Genomic DNA, 13053 nt, shown 5'->3' with positions numbered 1-13053 from the left:
ATCACATCCGTTCTCATAAACCGCTGCAATGTGAACCCAGCCTTAGTGACACTGGCGACGGGGGGTGATCACGGGGTTAAACCTTTATTGGGGGGTTAGGGGGGTACCTTAGAACTAAAGGGGGCTAACCCTAACTGCCCTAACAGTTATTACAGTCACAAATGACACCCGCCGGGTGATCAGGGGGTTAAACCTTTATTAGGTAATAAATGGCGGGTGCCCTGAAACTATAAAAAAAATAACTAACCAACCAGCGTCACCTGTAACAGTTATATGGTGATCACTGGTGAAAGGGTTAACTAGGGGGCAATCAGGGGGCTTTATGCGGTAGTATATGGGGGTCCCTGGCGCTATAAAAAGCTGCGGCGAACCTAAATACCTACCTGCCCAACTAGCGTCACCTGTGACACTAATACAGCGATCAGAAAAATGATCGCTTATTAGGCTGGGTTCACACTGGAGCGATGCGGGAACGCCACGAATCCGCGGCGGGTTCCCGCATCGCATGCCTCCCGGCGGCAGTTCACACTGCCCTATGCGAACTGCTGGGAGTGTCAGTGAAATGTTAATGACACCCCCAGATCGGTTCGCATATCGCAGTGCGATCTGCAAACTCGGATCGCATGGTGTGAACACCCATGCGATCCGATTCTGCTGCGGACCAAAAAAAGGGTCCTGTGCGAATTTGCGGCGGGTGCGGCGCGAATTCAGCCATACTATCTGTATGGCTGAACTCGAATCGCACAGAGATCGGATGTGATTTGCACTGCAGTGCGGTGCGAATCACATTCGTTCTCATAAACCGCTGCAATGTGAACACAGCCTTAGTGACACTGGCGACGGGGGGTGATCACGGGGTTAAACCTTTATTGGGGGGTTAGGGGGGTACATTAGAACTAAAGGGGGCTAACCCTAACTGCCCTAACAGTTATTACAGTCACAAATGACACCAATGCAAAAAAAAATAAAAAATGACATTGGTGTCACTGTGACTGGGGGGCAGGGGTAATTGGGGGGGTGATCGGGGGGGTGTGAGTGTGCCTGGCATGTTCTACTGTGTAGTGTCGTGTTGGTGCAACTCACCGATCCTCTCTCCTCGGTGTCGGAACGAAAAATACTGACACGGAGGAGAGATTACATCACTTCCTCTCCTGTGTTTACATTACAGGAGAGGAAGTGATGTCACGGAGCATTTCCATTCGTCGGGAGCGATCGCGAGGGGGTGGCCATGAATGAATGGCCGCCCCCTCATCCCGGATCGCTCCCAAACGAATACCGACCGCCGCAGGCACCGGGGGGGGGGCCCGATCGGGCCCCCCACCCGCGGGAAGTCAGGGACGTATATATACGCCCATATGCCTGCCCATGCCATTCTGTCGCCGTATATCGTCGTGCGGCGGTCGGCAAGTGGTTAAGGTGCACCTCACATCTATGCATCTAAGTGTGGTGTGTTCAAAAACGTCTGCTTGCTGCTTTATTTTGGAACAGCAAGACCGTTCATGAAAATGATGACCAGTGCCACAAGTATAATGCATGAAAAACATACCATATAAAAAATAGGATTTTTTGTACTCAACATAAAATCCTTTTCTCTGTAATTTACCGACTGACACAGCTTCTCTCTTTAGACCATTGGGTTGTTATGCCACCTTCAGGAGAAGACTAGGCATTATATGTGAAAATAAAAATAGAACATTCTAGTTCCGCCCAAGGGGCGGTCCCTTAGGCAACAACCCCTCAGCATGCTACTGCAGCCTCAGTACGTCAACAAGCAGTATAACAAAGAAAAATATGAGGGGCGGATGATGTGTCAGTCGGTGAATTACAGAGAAAAGGATTTTACGGTGAGTACAAAAAATCCTATTTTCTCTTTTATTCACCGACTGACACAGCTTCTCTCTTTAGACCATTGGGACGTCCCCAAGCAGTGAGAAAAAGAGGGGTTTGAAAACAGCATAAAACTTCTTCCACCATGGCATGTGGGACTAGTACAAACTTTACCCACAAAAAAACTACAATGTGTGGAATAACCACCACAAAAAAACAGGGTGCTCCTCAACAGAAAAGCACTACCCTAAACCGCAACAAAAACTGTGGTAACGAACGCAACAATGCATTAACTTAAAGGTACTGCGTTTTTACCCAAAAAAAACAGGAAAAAAGGAAAAAATTGCATATGCAATTGCAACTATACAGCCGACTGCAAAAGTTGGTGGCCAAAACAGGCATCACCCGATGCACTGACATCTACTGACCAGGTCGCCGCTTTAAACACTTGAGCGACAGACGCTTGATGTCGGAAGGCCCAAGATGTTTTTCGATTGCCCTTGTGGAGAGAGCCATGACCGGAAAGGAGGGCACCTGCCCCTTCAAGGCGTAGGCTTGTACTACAATCTGTCTGAGCCATGGCCGACGAGACCGCCATGCCTTCTTTGGACCAGCCACCGAAACAAACAGTGAGTCTGACTTCTGGAAGGGAGCCCTGGCAGACAAATACACCTTCAGAGCCCGAACCACGTCCAGAGCATGAAGGGCCACCTCCTTAGGATGTGTCGGCTTAGGACACAGAGATGGTAACACAATGTCCTCATTGATGTGAAACGCTGAAACTACCTTCGGCAGAAAAGATGGTTGCGAACGCAACACCGCCTTATCCTTGTGGATAACCAGGTAGAGTGACTTGCAGTACAAGGCCGCCAGTTCCGGAACCCTCCTGGCTGATGTGATGGCCACTAGAAAGACCACTTTGGGAAAGAGTCAACAGGGGAATCTCTCTGATATTTTCAAATGGCGGTTTTTGAAGCGCTGATAATACCAGGTTCAGATCCCACGGTTTCTAACGGTGGACGCACCCGAGGGACTACATGTCGCACCCCTTGAGCAAAAGTACCCACTAGAGAGTGAGACGCCAGAAGTCGCTGAAAAAGGACAGCCAAAGCCGATTTCCTGACAGACTCCATGGCAGCCTACGTGTGGGTTTAGTCCCGCCTCCATTACCCTATAGGACGACACTCCCATAAATCTTTGCTCCCTGCCACAGGCCGTGTTCTTTTTTTGTCCTCCTCCATAGGACTTAACATGTGTCTTTTTACCCTAAAGACTTACTTTTTTCTGCGTTACGGACCGGCCGTGCGACTTGGAAGTCGCAAATTTCCAATAAGCTCTAGCTACTAGCGGAGTATGGAAAAGGGGCATATGGAAGAGACGCTGAAGAGGTGTATGCCTGGTCACTGACAGGTGAAACCGCGTTTTAAGTCGTGAACCTTGCTACTAGCAGGTGACTGTTCGCCCCCAACCTCCCCCCTCTCAGAAGTCCGGCATGTGTGGGGACCTACCTCGGCTGGTGTCCGTCTACTGGAGTGGTGAGCCATTTTTCTTTCCATGGCAGCCTGTATTTGTCTGTTGTCTGCTTTCTTTTTTGTGCAGTGTCCCCCCGTTTTTTCATCTCCCCATACAGCGCCGTGCAGTGTATCTGGCTTGATTGGGCGGCTGGTTTCCGTGCGTTCCAGCCGCCCAGTTACTTCCTCGTTCGTCGCTCGGTCGTTCTGCGCATGCGCCAGACCGGAGCGAGGACGAGGCTTGGTTCGCGCATGCGCGATGCGGGCTTCGCGCATGCGCACTAGCGTTTTAGTGACGAAAATCGTGACGTCATTATGGCGGCAAATTTAAAACCGGAAAACAGCTGGTAGTATCCCTGGGATGTTTGTGAAGCCTGCAGCATCATTCCTGAGCTTTGATTCTTCTGTTTTAAGGTATGTGTCTTTATGGGATCAGTTTTTTCTCTGCCTCCTTGCTGTTTTCTGTATTTAAATTAGGCTGTTTTTTCTCCAGCCCTGATGGATCCTGTGGATGCCTCACTGCCTGCTAGTGGCCAGCCCCCTCGGAGAAGGTACTTCTTTTGGGGTTACCTGCCGGGGGGGGGGGGGGGAAGCAGTGGAACATTAGGGAATGTTCCACTAACACTGCTGGTTTGTTCTACAGCCCTTCTAGGTCTACTCAATGACGAAGTTCTCACCGAGGAAGTGATTCGTCTAAGTCCCACCGCCGGCATTCCTCTTCCAGGTCCAGACGACATGATTCTCCTGCGAGAACCAGTCTCCGTAGCCAGGAATCTTCCCGCCCTTCAACAGCTCGCCCAAGTCACGGAGCTGAAGGTGTATGCTGGGGGTGCAAGACGCAGGTTCCTGCTGACAAGTCCCTTTGTGATGACTGTTATATCAAAGCGACGGGTGAAAGGAGTGACTCTGACCAACAGCTAAGGTCTATGGTGGAAAGATTGGTTAAGGACAGTCTTAAGAAGTTTGAAGCCCCCCAGTTGTCTCCCATAGAGTCTCCAAGGTCTCCGGGGAGGGAGGCTCAGGCCCAGGACACTTGGGATTCCTCGTTGCCTAGCCATCCATCTGCTGTCCTTTCAGAAAGTGAATCTGAGGAGGAAGAGTCTGGTTCAGGTTTTGACTTTGCCCTGCTCCCTCCCTTGGTCAAAGCCATTAAGGAAACACTGAACTGGGAAGAGCCGGTAGTGGCCCCGGCAAAACAAAGACAATTTTTCAAACAATTGAGGAAAGAGCGTATTAGCTTCCCCTTCCTCTCAGAACTGGGAGAAGTGATTTCAGATGAGTGGAGTAAGGTAGAGAAAAAGAATTCTCTTCTTTCTAAGATTCAGAGACTTTATCCTTTCAAGGAAGAAGAGGTTAAGAATTTGGAGTCTCCCCCTCTAGTGGACGCAGCGGTAATGCGATTGGGCAGGCATGTGACCCTTCCCCTGGAAGACACAGTCTCTTTTAAGGACGCTTTGGATAGGAGAATTGATTCTGACCTAAAGCGGATCTACCTTACGGCTGGCATGGCCTGTAAGCCGGCTTTGGCCTTAGCGGCTCTGTCTAGAGCAATGGAGGTTTGGTCCAATAATGTTGATGATTCACTCAGGAATGTTTCTGAAGATCTGGCCAGGAGTTCTCCCATTCAGGAAATGAGACTTCAGCTTTCCTGGGAGAATCCTCGATCGACATTATCCGTCTGGTGGCTCGAGTTATGCTCTCATCTGTAACTGCCAAGCGTGCCCTTTGGCTCCGTCCTTGGTTGGCCGATCCTGCTTCTAAGCAGGTTTGGTGTCGTATTTCTTTTGACGGTTCTTCCCTTTTCGGCAATAAGCTGGATAGTGCCATAACTCGAGCCACTGGGGGAAAGTCGGGGTTTCTTCCCCAGGATAGACGCCTGCAGAGTCAAAGAAGATCGTTCCCTAGGAAGCAGGTTCAAGATCGTGCTAGGGAGGCACGCACTTACAGGCCTGGACGAGAATTTTCCAGATCTTGGAGGTCCAGACAGACATCTCTCAAGAAGTCTGCGAAAAGCAGTTCAATGGGGGAGAAGGAGCCGACTAAGTCCTTTTGAGATCAAGCCCGTCCAGGCGGTCCGGGTAGGAGCACGTTTGTTCCACTTTCGACACGTTTGGGCGGCCTTGATCCAGGATTTTTGGACCATCAAGACGGTTTCCTCCAGACACACGTGGACGTTCAGCAGTGTACCCAAACTCAAATGTGTTCCCACATCCATTCCAAAATCGGAAGAAAAAAGACAAATTCTTCTAGCTTACATAAAATCTTTGTTGGATCAAGGCGCCGCTATTCCTGTTCCAGATGTCCAGCGCGGCAGGGGAATGTATTCACCTTTTTTCCTGGTCCAGAAGAAGAACGGTACATGGAGACCTGTAATAGACCTGACGCATCTAAATCGCTACATAAAAAAGGAAAAGTTCAAAATGGAAACACTGTCCACGATTCAACAATCAGTTCAGCCAGGGGACTGGCTTGTCTCAATAGACCTCAAAGACGCCTATTTTCACGTCCCAGTGACCACAGAGTTCCAACAGTTTCTTCGTTTTTCCATTGGCCAGTTCCATTTACAGTTTACTTGCCTTCCTTTCGGACTGTCAACCTCCCCTCGCACTTTCTCGAAAGTCCTTCTGGCAGTTGTAGCCTTGTTGAGAGTCAGAAAGATCCGGATTCATCATTATCTAGACGATCTGCTTCTTCTCGCTCAGGACAAGGATTGTCTCTTGAGCCACAGGGTTCAAGTCATTGCAACCCTCAAAGAATTCGGTTGGCTCCTGAATGTAGAGAAGAGCCAGTTGGTTCCTACACAGTCTCTCGTGTTCCTCGGCGCCCTGTTCAACACGGCAAGAGGTACCATCTCTCTACCCGAGGAGAAGATTGCAGTAATACGAGACAGGATCCACCTAGCTCTCTCCTCATCTCGTCTCAGTGCTCTTCATTGCCTAAAGATCATTGGCACGATGGTGTCTACTATACCGATGGTGAAGTGGGCACAATGGAGGATGCGCCCCTTTCAGGTGGGGTTTCTCCGTCAATGGTCGGGAGAGAAGGCCCAGTCCATCGAAGTTACTCAGACCATGAGAGGTTCCCTCCTTTGGTGGCTTCGTCGGGAGAATCTACTGAATTGTCATTCTCTTCTGCCAATCAAATGGATCTCAGTGACGTCAGATGCCAGCAACAAAGGCTGGGGGGCACATTGTCTGTCGGAAGTGGCTCAGGGCATTTGGGACTTTCCCTCTCGGGGAATAGTGTCGAATGTGTTGGAACTATGAGCAGCCTTCCTAGCGCTGTTGGCATTTCCACATCTGATAGTGGGTGCATCCGTAGTCCTCAGGCTGGACAATACGACTGCGGTCGCATACGTGAGGAAGCAAGGGGGCACCAGAAGTCGGTCTTTGCTGAAGGAAGTGGATCCAATAATGCGTTGGGCCCAGAGGAACCTGTCCAACCTAACAGCAGCCTATGTACTCGGAGTCCTCAATGTCCAGGCGGACTTTCTATCACGAGTCCACTTGGACAACAACGAGTGGACCCTTCACGAAGAAGTGGTCCAGTGGGTTCTATCCCTGGGGATGTCTCCAGAAGTGGACCTATTCGCCTCTCATTTCAACAAGAAGCTAACAAGGTTCTATTCAAGGTTCAAGGATCCGCAGGCCTACGGGATAGATGCCCTAACAGAGCAATGGCGATTCCACAAGGCATATGCCTTCCCTCCAACGCCAATCATCTTCCAATTCCTGAAGAGACTCAGATGGGAAGGAGTAGAAGTATTGGCAATAATCCCGTACTGGCCCAACAGGCCCTGGTTTCCTCTCCTATCCCTGCTCAGCTTTCAGGACCCGGTTCCTCTTCCGTCCAGGCGGGACCTTCTCTCCCAAGGGTCGGTTCTCCATCCATGTCCGGCTCAACTCCGGTTGAAGGTCTGGTTCTTGAGAGGGGAAGGCTGGAAGCTCTAGGGTGTCCTAAGGAAGCCATCCCCACTCTCCTAAGTGCAAGGAGAAGAAGCACTAATAAAGTGTATGAACGAATTTGGGCCAAGTTCGTTTATTATGTGTCCTCCAGAACCAGTTCCTATGTTTCACCCACAGTTCAAGATGTGTTGGGGTTCCTGCAATCAGGTTTGGACTTACCTTTATCAGTTAGCTCCCTTCGGGTTCAAGTTTCAGCTATTTCTGCTTTTACAGGGGGCCAGCCACGCTCTTATTCAGCAGTTTTTTAAGGGTGCTGTAAGATTGAGACCCCAAAGAAAACCCAGATTCCCTAAATGGGATCTACCTCTAGTCCTGGACTTCTTTTCTCTGCTCAGTAAGGATCTCTCCATCCGAGAACTTACCTTGAAAACCGCGTTCCTGGTGGCGGTCACCTCAGCGAAACGAGTTTCGGAAATTCAAGCTCTGGGAGTCAAGGAGCCTTTCCTAACCTTTTTTCCGGACAGAGTGGTCCTAGTTCCAATGTTGGGGTCAAACCCTAAGGTCACTTCGGTCTTTCATGATAATCAGGAAATCTCTCTACCCTTATTCAGATCCTCGGATTCCTCAGAAATTCATCCACTTGACGTTGGACGCTCTTTAAAGCTCTACTTGGAAGCTACAGCTCCGTTCCGGCAGTCGGACTTCCTGTTCGTTCTGTTCTGTGGAAAGAACAAGGGCACTAGAGCATCAGTCAGGGCAATTGCAGCATGGATAGTTCAAGCGATCCAGTGGGCATACAGAGAAAAGGGCTTGGCTCCTCCTCAGGCGGTGACGGCACATTCGACCAGAAGTCTTTCTACCTCGTGGGCAGCTTCTCGCCATGTGGCCCCTGACGTGATATGCAGGGCAGCCTCGTGGTCTTCCATTCACACCTTTATGTCTCATTATTGTGTTGAGCCAGCGGCTTTATCCTCAGTTGATTTTGGAGTTAAAGTTTTGTCAGTTGACGGTGTCAAATAAATCTTTGTTAAGCAGCATTTTTTGCCCACCCTGGTGTGTCTTGGCGAGTTATTTCCCACACGTAGGCTGCCATGGAGTCTGTCAGGAAAACGGAAAATTTATGTCAAATACTTACCGTCATTTTCCTTTCCTGATGGACTCCATGGCAGCAGAAGTTCCCTCCCAAATGGCTTGAGTAGGATAGTTACCGAACACGGCCTGTGGCAGGGAGCAAAGATTTATGGGAGTGTCGTACTATAGGGTAATGGAGGCGGGACTAAACCCACACATAGGCTGCCATGGAGTCCATCAGGAAAGGAAAATTACGGTAAGTATTTGACAATAAATTTTCCGTTATTTGTCCTTTAATGGTGCTTAACGCCAATTTCTGGTCCACTCCTTGCTCAAGAAACAGCAGGATCCTGGATATAGAAAAGGAGCGTGGACGCTATCCTTTCTCCTCACACATAGAGATGTAGGCCTTCCAGTTACGAAGGTATATCTTTCGAGAAAATTATTTCCATGCTCTCAACATAGTTGGGATCACTGAGTCCGACAGACTCCAGTTCAACACCTGGCTCTCAATAGCCATGCCGTTAAAGCCAGAGATGGTAAAGCAGGATGGAGAATCGGACCTTGAGACAGAAGGTCCTCTCGCAACAGCAGTCGCCAGGGAGCGTGTGCCACCAGGCTCACTAGGTCTGCGTACCAGGGCCGCTGAGGCCAATCTGGGACAACCAGTATTACTGGGATCCCCTCGGCTACCACTCTGCGAAGCAGACATGGTAACAGTTTCAGTGGAAGAAAGGCATAGATCAGCTGGAACTGATCCCACGAGCCACCAGCGCGTCTGACGTGTCTGCCCATGGATTTCTTGTCCTGGACACGAATCTTAGCACCTTCCGATTGAGACAGGAGGCCAGAAGCACCTTCCGATTGAGACAGGAGGCCAGAAGATCCACGTCTGGTGTGCCCCATCGCAGGCACAGTAGCCTTAACACCTCCGGATGCAACGCCCATACTCCTGGGTCCAGCATCTGAAGAAGACTTAGATAGTCCGCCTGCCAGTTCTCAACACCCGGGATGTAAATGGCCGACAGGGCCGGTACATGTCGCTCTGCCCACTGAAGTATGTGAGCAACCTCCCATGCGGCGGTGAGCTTCTTGTTCCTTCCTGGTGATTGACGTATGCCACAGCAGTGTCATTGACCATGTGGAGAGGCAGAGCCTGATCGCTCTCCGTTCGAGCAGATTGATCGGCAACTTGGATTCCTCCGTCGACCAGAGGCCCTGAGTCGACTGAACTCCCATCACTCCACCCCAGCTGAATAGGCTGGCTTCCGTTGTGATCACCGTCCATTTCAGAGGTAGGAACGACTTCCCGGACTAAAGCACCGGGGACCTCAGCCACCAAATCAGGGAACCCCTGACTAACTGTCTCACATGGATCTGTCGATCCAGGGACAATGGAGATTTGTCCCACCTTGTCAAGATCTCCTTCTGCAGGACTCTGGTGTGGAACTGGGCATATGGTACTGCCTCGGAGGAGGCCACCATGAATCCCAGAACTCGCATGCAGAAGCGCAGAGATGACCACTTGTGATTCATCAGCAGTTTTACCGCGGATCTGAGAGTTTGCAGCTTGTCTGAAGGGAGAAACACTCTCGCTTCCCTGGAATCCAGCAGCAAGCCTAGGTACTCCAAACGCTGAGTCGGTACTAACACCGACTTTTTGTAGGTTCAACAGCCACCAAAATTATTGCAGGGTCTGCATGGTGATTGCCACATCCTCTTCTAACTCTGAGGCAGAAGAAGCTCTCGGGAGGAGATTGTCTAGGTAACCCATGATCGCGATCCCGCGTTGCCGTAGCGACGCCAACACAGGAGCCAATACCTTGGTAAAGACTCTGGGGGCTGATACCAAACCAAAAGGGAGAGCCACAAACTGGTAGTGGGCTTCCCCGACCACAAATCGCAGAAACTTTTGATGCCAGAGGCATATGGGTATGTGCAGGTACGCATCCTGGATGTCTAAGGACACCAGGGAGTCCCCTTGACTGAGCGAACTGATTCCATTCTGAACCTCTGCACTTTCACAAAGTGATTGAGGGCTTTTAGATCCAAGATTGGACGTAGCACTTCCTTCTTGGGAACTACAAACAGGTTTGAGTAGAACCCCTGGAAACGTTCCAATTCCAGAAGAGGTACAATCACCCCGAGATTCAGCAGGTCCCTTACTGTCCCCAAGAGGGCCTCCCGGCGAACCGGGAGAATGGGTAAGCTGGAGGGGAAGAATCTGTTTTGCGGCCAAGAGAGGAACTATCTTGTAGCCATAGGAAATCAGATCGCAGACCCATTAGTCGGACAGTCGAGAGGACCACCGGGCTGAAAACTCCCGAAGGCGACCCCCCACCCAAGTCATAGGTGGGGGCAAACCTTCATGCGGTAGCACTTTTGTTCACAGGCTTGTTAGGCTTGCGGTTCCAGGGACGTTTCTGTCCTTCCGTCGTCGTCTTATCGGGCTGGGGACGTTTAGCCGAAGTTCCGGGCGGACGAAAAAGCCGTTTGTGAGCGGAAAAAGAGGGCCCTTGCCTACGGCGTGGCTCCTTAGCCTTCCTAGCCTGTGGGAGTAGAGTACTCTTACCACCTGTGGCATTCTTAATAATGTCATCCAAAGTGGCTCCAAAGAGCCGGTCACCAAGGAAAGGAAGATTCGTCAGGGCTTTTTTGAATGCCTGTTCAGCACACCAGCATTTCAACCAAATCAGGCGCCTCAGCACTACTGCTGACACTGAAGCCCTGGATAACAGAGGGAGGGTATCCAGGGCTGCGTCACAAATGTACTTGGTCTGCTAGTTCCATGCAGACAGGAGAAGCCTGTTCTCCCAATTCGCAGCGCAACAGTTTTGCCCACTCAGTTAGTGTCTGCGACACAAGTGCGGATGCCAGTACTGGTCGCATGGGTGACCCCACAACCGTAAACAAGGAATGAGCCACTGCCTCAGCCTTCCTGTCCGTGGGACCCTTAAATGCAGGAGTCCCCTCTATCGGGATTGTGGTTACTTTGTTTAACCTGGATACTGGGGGGTCCACGACCGAAGGCTCAGACCACTTTTTGAGAAGGCTCTCCTCAAAGGGGCAACGTACCTCCATGTATTTGGGGGACCGAAAAGGTCTGTTGTGGTCGACCCCATTCCTTGTAAATGAACTTGTCAAAATAAGTCAGATACGGGAACACCTTAGGTGAATGGCTGGCTTACAGGACCCAAAAGGGACCGCTACATCAGCAGAGGGATCTGCTGGCTCCTGAATCCTGAGGGTATCATGCACAGCTGTGATAAGTGCTCCAACAAGCGATTTGTCACGCACGGACCAGGACGGGGACTCAACCTCACTGTCTGAACGGTACAGGTCAGCGTCATCTGAAACGACAGAGCAGGGGTCACCAGCCTCAGCAGGGCCCGAGTCTGCATCAGCGCCATTCCCAGAGGACGGGGAGCAGGGGCCGCTTTTTAGCACCTTGCGCCCATGTACCACCTCCATCTTGGCACGAACGAATTGAGGACCACCGACAGAGCGTCCAAGGGCACTGCGCATTCTGCAGGCGAACTGGTTGCAATTGCCTGGATTTCGGAGGAAGAAACACCAGTTTCTGAAGCCATGTTGACCCTACCCTGTCTGCCACCTGAAGGGGACTTAGGACAGTGATGGTCCCACCCTCCTTACTGCTGCTGGCTCTTTCCCGCAGGACTCACCACCCTGACAGGTTCTGCGCTGTCCAGCAAGTAGTGCCCGTGTTCTCTGTCAGCTCCCAGGTGCAGAGGAATCCGCTCTGTGTGATTCAAAGCTGCTGCTAATGGCGCTGAAACCGCTCTGCAATGTGTTCAGGCTCAAAGAAAATGGCCGCCCAGCGTCCAGCCTAAGGACATAAAGCACTGGGAAAATGGCTGCCGGATCACAGAATGCTGTCTCTAGAGAAGCTGAAATAACGTGCTCAGGCTTCTAGAAAATGGCTGCCGCCGTCCAGTATAAGGACAAATCACAGGGAAAATGGCTGCCGAGACACAGGAGAGCATGATTACCCTTGCCCATACCTAAGATGGCCGCTGACACTGAAAAACAATGAGGGACAGAACTAGAAAATGGCGGTGATCAGCGCTGCAGATATCACAGGCACCGCCTCACAGGCACGCCCAGGGACATGAAAAACACCACTCAGGACACAGCCAGGCAGCGCAGCCCCCCGAAAGGTGAGAGCCCCTGCACATGACACACACTGCTAAGCAGCCACATGCAGTATCCCCCACAGGGAGGGGGGAGGGAAGACTGGGACAGGGAGAGAAGAGAGGGAGGTGAGGGACCCCCGAACTGACCTCCCAGAGAATGCCCAGCTGCTCAGCCTCACCGAGGCAGGGAGAGCTGTAGTTACCAGTCCTGAAGAGCTGGGAGACATTCCATTACAGACCCACTCTCTGATCAGTACAGGGTGGCTGCTGGCTTCAGCACACTGTGATGCAGACATCAGTAGCCCGGTCATATGTGCGCCCCAGAGCATAAAAGCTCACCGACCACCTCTGGAGCTGAGATACATCATGGCCGTCCTAGCACGTAGCTGAGACCTGCACACGCTCTCTGGCCGGGCGGGGGAGACTACAAGGATAAAAGTATCCAGCCCGTCACCCCTGTTGATAGCAGATCACAGGATCTTTCATCTTGCGCAAAAATCAAAGCTTCTGCAGAAAAACCACAGACCGATGGGCCTGCAGGGTTCCTAGGTCCTTCTCCTTCACTAGGCAAAACAAAACTGAGGC

At 51.1% G+C, this 13053-nt stretch overlaps 1 protein-coding gene across 1 annotated transcript in view; it reads right to left on the bottom strand.

Moving 5' to 3' along the window:
- The window catches only part of IPO11 (importin 11), a 703238-nt gene that overhangs the window by 458456 nt on the left and 231729 nt on the right, over nt 1-13053 (bottom strand). The window lies entirely within an intron of this gene.

The sequence above is a fragment of the Lithobates pipiens genome, unplaced genomic scaffold, assembly GCF_037356315.1.
Source record: "Lithobates pipiens isolate NorthernLeopardFrog02 unplaced genomic scaffold, aLitPip1_a1.2 Scaffold_3, whole genome shotgun sequence".
NCBI classification, from domain to species: Eukaryota; Metazoa; Chordata; class Amphibia; order Anura; family Ranidae; genus Lithobates; species Lithobates pipiens.
The sequence above is the reverse complement of the archived record's forward strand: the minus strand, read 5'-3'. Positions and strand labels throughout refer to the sequence as shown.